The 8,935-nt window shown below is 47.2% G+C and overlaps 1 long non-coding RNA gene across 1 annotated transcript in view; it reads left to right on the top strand.

The window, feature by feature from the left end:
* The window catches only part of LOC139025176 (uncharacterized), a 20,110-nt gene extending 14,427 nt beyond the window's left edge, over positions 1-5,683 (top strand). Inside the window, exon 3 of the long non-coding RNA XR_011476635.1 lies at positions 5,603-5,683. This is a non-coding gene — a long non-coding RNA (uncharacterized lncRNA). The remainder of the gene's footprint in view (positions 1-5,602) is intronic.
* The last annotated feature ends 3,252 nt before the right edge of the window (positions 5,684-8,935 follow it).

The following is an 8,935-nucleotide window of genomic DNA, read 5'->3' as shown; positions in this document are numbered from 1 at the left end:
CAATTGCACCCCCCCCCCCCTTTTACGCTGCTAGCTACTCACTGTTTTTATCTGTGCGTAGTCACTTTAACTCCACTACATGTACATATTACCTCAATTACCTCGACTAAACCGGTGCCCCCGCACATTGACTCTGTACCGTACCCCCTGTTTATAGCCTCGCTATTGTATTTACTGCTGCTCTTTAATTATTGTTACTTTTTATTTCTTATTTTTTACTTTGTACTATTTTTCATTAAACTGCATTGTTGTTAAGGGCTTGTGCATTGACAAAATAAAATTTTATTTGATTTGAAATACGCTATTTTCCTTTAAACTCCTCCTGAGAGAGGGGGGGGTAGAGGGGAGAGGGGAGATGGAAAGGGAGGAGGGAGAGAGGGAAGGGGAGAGAGGGAGAGAGGAAGGGGGAGAAGAGGAGAGGGGCGAGAGGGGAAGGAGTGGGAGAGAGGGAAGGGAGAGAGGGAGAGGGAGAGGGAGGAGAGAGGGGGAGGGGAGAGAGGGAAAGAAGAGAGACAGTTTGCTGAAAGATTGAGTACTTGGGGAAACGTCAGCGAGATTCCTTGTATTTCAGAAAAAATCCTGTTATAAACTACACAGTAATACCTGTATTATACACCATATATTATTAATCCTTGTATATACACATATTGTAAGGAAATACCTGTATTATACACCCATTATAATATGTGAATACCTCTATTATCACATACACATGTAATATCCTGTATACACAGTATATTAATGTAATACCTGTACTAAAGCACATATATTGAAGGTGGAGATAAGCCGTCTATAGAATAGCAACACATAGCGACATTTAGGTAGATGACCGAGATGGTATTATAACATAAATAAAGCATGGTTAATAACCTGTAATGTGATAGAGGACAGCTGAATAATAGTAAATAACCCTGTAATTAATACACAATAATGTGAAATAAACCGTGATGTTAGATAGAACACTAGGATATATTAAATGTAATGGAAGCGACATGTAGAGTAACACATATGGAGAATACCTGATATGATACAAAAATGAAGGCGAGCATGTAAATAGCCGGATAGTTAAGTAAGAAGGAGCACGTGATATTTGAAAGATGTAAATACCGTGTATTAGTACACACATATTGATGTAATAAGACGTGTATTATACACCATATATTATGTAATACCTGTATGAAAAGGCACTTGTAAATAACCGTGTCGATTGAGTACGAAAGAGTAGAGACAGAGGGAAGAGGGAGGGAGGAAAAAGAAAAAAAGGGGGAGTAGGGAGAGGAGAGAAAGTTAGGGAGGGAGGAGAGAGTAAGGGGGAGAGGAGGTAGGGAGGAGAGTAGGGAGGAAGAAGGAGAGAGGTAGAAGGAGGAGGAGGGTGAGAGTAGGGGAGAGGAGGGAGGAGCGGGGGAGGAGGAAGTGTCTCTCTGTCTGACCATTAAACCCTAGAGCTACTCTCTCTCTCTGTCTCTCTGTCTGACCATTAAACCCTAGAGCTACTCTCTCTCTCTGTCTTGCTGTCTGACCATTAACCCCTAGAGCTACTCTCTCTCTGTCCAGCAGCTATTAGAAAGACATTTAGATTACTGTTAGGAAGCCCACTATTGTTGGGTCCTGTTTTAAGACTGGGTCAGGGGCCAGGGGAAATGGGACAGGGGTCAGGAGACAGGGACTGTGGTTCGAGACATGGTGGAACACAAAAACAACTTCAGGAAGCTACCTTTCAACATCAGGAGTTCATTGGTCAGTATTGGGTTAAACATGTTTCAGAGCACTGATTTAATAGGTGTTTTTTTCCAGAGAGACAAACTATGAGCATGTTTATTGTAAACATAGTTCCTCAGTGGATGTCACAGATACCTCATATCTCCGTCATCCATGAAGTGTTTTGAGAGGCTGGTTATGGCACACATCAACTTCATCATCCCAGACACCCTACTCCAACTTGCATACCGCCCCAACAGATCCAAAGACGATGCAATCTCAATTGTACTCCACACTGCCCTCACCCACCTAGACATGAGGAATAACTATGTAAGAATGCTGTTCATTGACTACAGCTCAGCATTCAACACCATTGTCCCCTCCCAGCTCGTCACTAAGCTTAGGAACATGGGATTGAACCCCTCCCTCTGAAACTGGATCCTGGACTTCCTGATGAGCCGACCCCAGGTGGTGAGAGTAGGCAACATCACCTCGCCACGCTGACCCTCAACACGGGGGTCCCACAGGGGTGCGTGTTTAGTCCCCTCCTGTACTCCCTGTTCACCCAAGACTGCGTGGCCAGGCACGATTCCAACACCATCATTAAGTTTGCTGACGACACTACGGTGGTAGGCCTGATCACTGACAACGATGAGACAGCCTATAGGGAGGAGGTCAATGACCTGACAGTGTGGTGCCGGAACAACAACCTCTCCCTTAACATCAGTAAGACCAAGGAGCTGATCGTGGACTACAGGAAACAGAGGKCCGAGCACGTCTAGGACCTCTCTATATCAGGCGGTGTGAAAGGAAGAGCCAGAAAAGCATTAAAGACTCCAACCAACAACCCATAGATTGTATAGCTAACAAAATAGCTAACAAAATAGCTAACAAAATAGCTAACTAAATAGCTAACAAAATAGCTAACTAAATAGCTAACAAAATAGCTAACAAAATAGCTAACAAAATAGCTAACTAAATAGCTAACAAAATAGCTAACTAAATAGCTAACAAAATAGCTAACTAAATAGCTAACAAAATAGCTAACAAAATAGCTAACTAAATAGCTAACAAAATAGCTAACTAAATAGCTAACAAAATGGCTACATGGACTATCTGGGGTTGACCTTTGTATTTTTGCACCGTCTCTAGTCACACTCACAGGGCCCTACACACTCCGCACACTGATACTCCAACACACATACAAACACTCACTCCATCATTTGCTCAACACACACACAATATGAACATACATTTATACTGACTCTACACACACACCCTCTCACATACAATCCTCATAGACGCTGCTGCTACTCTGTTTATCATATATCCTGATGCCTAGTCACCTTACCCCTATACATATCTACCTCCATCGATCCAGTATGCTGGAACTGACTGACCCTGTATATAGTATGATTACTTTATCATGTTCTTCTTATTGTTATATCTTGTGTATTATTATGTGTTTGTGTTACATTGTTATTCGTTATTGTATTGTTGGGGTTAGAGTTAGCATGAAAGGCATTTCACTGTACTTGTGACATTAACACTTGAAACCTGATTGAAACGTGAAACCGCAGAAACCATTGAGGAAGTGTGACGATGTCACAGGAAGCTAGTTTCCCCTCAATGCCCCCTTCTCCCCCTCTCTTCTCCCCTTCCCTTTTCCTCCTCCATCTCTCCCCCTGCTCTTCTCCCCCCTCTCTTCTCCCCTTTTCTCTCCCCCTCTCTCTCTCCCTCCATCTCTCCCCCTCCTTCTCCCCTCCATCTCTCCCCCTTTTTCCCCTTCCCCCTCTTCTCCCCTCCATCTCTCCCCCTTCCTTTTCCCCTTCATCTTTTTCCCCTCCTTCTCTCCCCCCCATCTCTCCCCCTCTCTTTCCCCTCCATCTCCCCCTCTTTTCCCCTCCATCTCTCCCCCTCTCTTCTCTCCCCCTCTCTTCTCCCCTCCATCTCTCCCCCTCTTTTCCCCTCTATCTCTCCCCTCTTTCTCTCCCCCTCTCTTCCCCTCCATCTCTCCCCCTCTCTTCTCCCCTCTATCTCTCCCCCTCTTTTCACTTCCATCTCTCCCCCTTCTCTTCTCTCCCCTCTCTTCTCCCCTCCATCTCTCCCCCTCTTTTTCCCTCCATCTTCCTCCTCTCTTCCCACCCCTCCCTTTCTGTGGACAAGATGCAGGGTGTTACAGCCCTTAAATCTAGGGTGACCACATTTAAGATACCCAAAATCGGGACAATGGGATGATTTCGAGTAAGAGATTATAGCCTACAGGAATAAAACAATTTACGGGAGGCGGGAACAAAGGACAAAATGTGGGGACTGTACGTCCAATTAGGGGACATGTTGGTAACTTTACCTGAATCTGATTCACGGAAGTTGGCGCCACACCACAACTCCTCTTTGACAGGGAGAGAGACATTCTCAGCCCAATTTTAGACATTGTGACGCAGGACCGAGAGAAGGGATTTTCCCCTGTAATATTTCCACAAATATGGTAAACACATAGGGGTAATGTTCCGGTCTGCAGAACTGGTGGCTGTGTGTTGTCATGCTATGTGTGTGTGTGTGTGTGGTGTGTGTGTGTGTGTGTGTGTGTGTGCTTGTGGGTGTGCTAGGTTAGTGGGTTTAGTGTTGCTGATGATTAGCTGACCACATCTCTTTCCGAGGGAAAAAGCCTGACTATCTCAGTTCTGTGAATCGGATGGAGTGAGAGAGGCAGGACTGAGTGGAAGGAGGAGGACTGGAGTGGAGAGAGGAGGACTAGGAGAGGAGGAGGGACGGAGGACGAGGAGGAGGATGGAGTGGACGAGGGAGAGGAGAGGAGTGAGACGAAGGAGAGAGAGGACTGGGAGTGGAGGGAGGAGGACTGGAGTGGAGGGAGGGGGACTGGAGTGGAAGAGGAGGAGGACTTGAAGTGGAGAGAGAGGAGGACTGGGAGAGGAGGAGGAGGACTGGAGTGGAGAGGAGGAGGACTTAGAGAGGGTGAGTGGAGAGAGGAGGAGGACTAGAGGAGAGGCAGGGGATGGAGTGGAACTGGCAGAGGAGAGGATGGAGATGGAGAGGAGAGGAGACTAGGAGGACTGGACGTGAGGGAGAGGACTTGAGAGGGAGATGGACTGAGGAGAGGAGGGACTGGGGGAGCAGGAGAGGAGGAGGACTGTAGTGGAGATGAGGAGGACTGGAGGGGAGGAGGAGGACTGGAGTTGGAGAGGAGGAGGGACTGGAGAGCAGGAGGAACGGGAGTTGGAGAAGAGGGAGGACTGGACTGGAGAGGAGAGGAGAAGGACTGAGTGGAGAGAGGAGGACGGACTGGAGAGGAGGAGGACTGGGTGAGAGAGGATGGCTGGGAGAGGAGGATAGGACTGGGAGATGGAGAGGAGCTGGGACTGGACTGACTGAAGGAGGAGGGACTGGAGGAGAGGAGGAGGGACTGGGGAGAAGGAGGACTGCTGGAGAGAAAAACTTTCCCAAACAAAACAGCACACAGACATGGCTACATAGACCACTTCATACGATGTCAATACACTCTGACGAACACCCTGTCTGTTTCATGGTGACAACTATAATATGACCACTGTGTATAGATGAAACCACCCTCGTCTTGTGTCATGGTGACAATATAATATGACCACTGTGTTCGATGAACACCCTGTCTGTTGTCATAGGTGACAAAGAACAGGACAAGAATGTGACACATATAAGGTTCCTGGAGAGTTGTGGTGTTTTTACTAACGGCTGTGTGTGTGTCTGGGTCTGTGTGTGGTGTCTGTGTGTTGTCCTGTGTGGTGTCTGTGTGTTGTTGTACTGTCTGTTGTCGTGTCTGTCTGTCTGTCTGTCTGTCTGTCTGTCTGTCTGTCTGTTCTGTCTGTCTGTCTGTCTGGTCTGTCTGTCTGTTCTGTCTGTCTGTAAGGACTGTGCGTCAGAGGTTCGCGCGGTGCTGGGGAAGCCACAGTGAAGCTGGATGAGCAGGTGAAGGATCGGCAGAGCTGTAGAAGACGTCCAAAACCTACTGGGAGGCCAGGGAGAGAAGCTAGACAGGTACACAACCAACCACACACCACACACGCACCACAACACCACACGCACCACGCACACACACAGGTAGAACCCTTTTGGTTTGATGTAGAACCCTTTTCACAGAGGGTTCTACCTGGAACCAAAAATGGGTCTCCTATGGGGACAGCTGAAAACCCTTTGAGTTCCATGTAGAACCCTTTTCGCAAGGGTTCTACCTGGAACCAGAAAGGGTCTCCTATGGGACAGCTGAAGAACCCTTTCTGGGCAGGCTGGGGTTAGTACAGGCCTGCATGGGAGGAACATTTAATAAAGAAACACACACACACACCTCAAGGCTCTTTAAAGCCCATAGGAGAAGTCACATTGCTTCTATTTATAACTCTGTCCACACCACCTCTAAATCAGACTGATCACACACTGCTTGACTCACACACACACACACACACACACTCACACTCACACTCACTCACACACACACACACACACACACCACACACACACACACACACACACACACACACACACACACACACAACACACACACAACACACACACACACACACCACACAACACACAACACACACACACACACACACAAACAACACACACAAACACACACTCACAGTTTTCCTGTCAGCTGGTTGTGAATAGTGTAGGATGAGGAGATGAGGTCTCAAAGGTGTTAAATCCCTGCTTGGGAGATACCAGAGCTGAGCGATGATGGTTAAAGAGTTACATTGGATTTTATGGTCTGTATATTTGAATCTCATGTAGGATACATCAAACCACCACAGGCCTTTTTCGGGTTGGAGGTTTTATTTTGTGCCTTGTAGTTCATTTTCAAATTGTAATTGGAGAATGCCAGTGCTTGTTTTGGGTAGTCTTAATAGTCACTCTAGGATGTTTATATTTTCATATGCATCTATTATATAACTCTGTCAACCAACACAGTCCCTCTGTCCCTTTCTGTCAGCTGCTTGTGAGTAGGGTAGCATAGAGAGATTGAGTGTCAGGTGTTTTAATCCCTCCTTTATTTAACCTCGCTATATCCGCGTGTGGCCTCTGCCACCCCTGCCCACCTCCTACAGCTTGCTCTGATTGGCTGTCCTCTTGCCACCCCCTGCCACTGCCCACCTCCTACAAGCTGCTCTGATTTGGTCCTAGCAAGACTATTCCACAGGACACTCTAGGGGGCTTGGTCCATCAACCCTGGCAACAGCCATGGAAGAGCATCGTTTCAGTCATTCAACAAAGACTAGCGTGTGTGTCTGCCAAAACAAAAAAAAGAGAGCTGACCTGTCTACTGCTTTGATGGGGAAGGGTACATAGCGGGACAGAGGACTTGAGTGTCCTAGAGTCCACTGGTGTCTACATAAGCTGCCAGTCTACATAATAGAGCGGTATGTAGATGCCAACTTCAAACACGTGAGTGGCAGGATTACTCAGAGGTTTTCAGATTATGATGGGACACAAACTCCAATCTGAACGCAGTCTTAACAAGTTTACAAACACCCACATTGTAGGCACTTTTCCCCCAGTGAGGCCCAGTCCTATCTAGCTAGCAGTCTAATCTAGCTAGCAGCCCCTATCTAAGCTGCAGCTACTATCTAGTACAGCCCCCTATCTAGCATAGCCAGGTCCTATCTAGCTAGCACCCTATCTAGCTAGCAGCCCCTATCTTGCTAGCAGCCCCTTCTTGCTAGCAGCCCCTATCTAGCTTTAAGGCAGCTTATCTAGCTAGCAGCCCTATCTAGCTAGCAGCCCCTATCTTAGCTAGCAGCCCTTATCTACTAGCAGCCCTATCTATGCTAGTCAATCTACTGAGTTAGCTCATCTAGCTAGCGACGCGACTATCTAGCTAGCAGCCCTATCTAGCTAGCAGCCCCATCTCAGCTAGCAGCCCTATCTAGCTCAGCAGCCCTATCTAGCTTGCGCTCTATCTAAGCTAGCAGCTCTATCTAGCTACGGCAGCTTACTAATCTAGCTAGCAGCCCATATCTAAGCTAGCAGCCCATCTAGCTAGCAGCTTCTATAGCTAGCTAGCAGGCCCCCATTCTAGCTAGCCAGCTCTATCTAAGCTGCAGCCCCTATCTAGCTAGCAGCCTATCTACGAAACTGCAGCCCCTATCTAGCTAGCAGCTCTATCTAGCTGCTAGGCCCCTATCTAGCTAGCAGCTCTATCTAGCTAAGCAGCTCTATCTAGCTACAGCTACGTATCTAGCTGCCAGCCAGCTCTATTTCTAGCTAGGCAGCTACTATCTAGCTAGCAGCGTCTATCTAGCTAGCAAGCCCTATCTAGCTAGCCAGCTCTATCTAGCTAGCACCCCTATCTAGTGTCGGTAGTTTGGAGTGATTCAAGTTCATCTCTGTACCTCTTGTTGTGCTTATGGGTTCATTTCGAGCTAGTCAGATTAGCCCCTCCTCATCCATTGTGGCCATCAATGTGTCAATGCCGTGGGCAAATGCAGAGTCTGTGTAGAGTGTTCACTCTTTTTCCTCTTGCTCAGTTACCAGGTCTCTCCTGTAGTGCTCTGAAGTTCGGCCAACTGGGCTGAGGCCTCAGATGGGTCCAATTGTCATTTTATCTACCACCTCGAATGTTCCTGCCATGTCCTCCTGACTTCACCACTGCATAGGATGCATATTGTTACCTTCTCCTGTGCTCTGTGACCCTCATAACAACACCGTTCCGTAAACAGAGGTCTCTGCTGTTCCTTCCAATGGACAATTCTGGAGGTCCATTCTGACCTTTACTTGTTTCTGTGCCCTGTCCTCACAAATTGTGGTTCCCCGTTCCCCATTCATCAGTTCGTGTTGGCTCACCTCTGTCACATAGGTGATGTGTTTGGCCGTGCGATCATTTTTTGTGTTTGATTTCCTTTTGCTCATAGGGTGAACAGTTTAGAGGCCAATAAAGGGCGGTCACTCCATGGTCTGTGTTGATTTCCAGAGGTTCTATAACTATATGAGGCAGTTTTTACCAATTGCCTTTGACAGGGCAGGCAAATGTGTCTTGCACAATCAGTTGGCCACAATTCAAGTTGTCCAATTGTGCACTGTAGTTAATGTAACACCTCTTCTTCCCCCTTTGGTTCTTGATTAAAGGATGAATGAACATACCCATCCTGTGTCGGGAAACATCCAACCTAAACGGAGTTAACTAAATTCCTAAACACTAGGCTAGGCAGCCCCTATCTAGCTTAGCAGCTCTAATCTAGCTAGCAGC

Source organism: Salvelinus sp. IW2-2015, unplaced genomic scaffold (genome assembly GCF_002910315.2).
Source record: "Salvelinus sp. IW2-2015 unplaced genomic scaffold, ASM291031v2 Un_scaffold2335, whole genome shotgun sequence".
In the NCBI taxonomy this organism is placed as follows: Eukaryota; Metazoa; Chordata; class Actinopteri; order Salmoniformes; family Salmonidae; genus Salvelinus; species Salvelinus sp. IW2-2015.
This window is presented reverse-complemented; position numbering and strand designations above follow the sequence as displayed.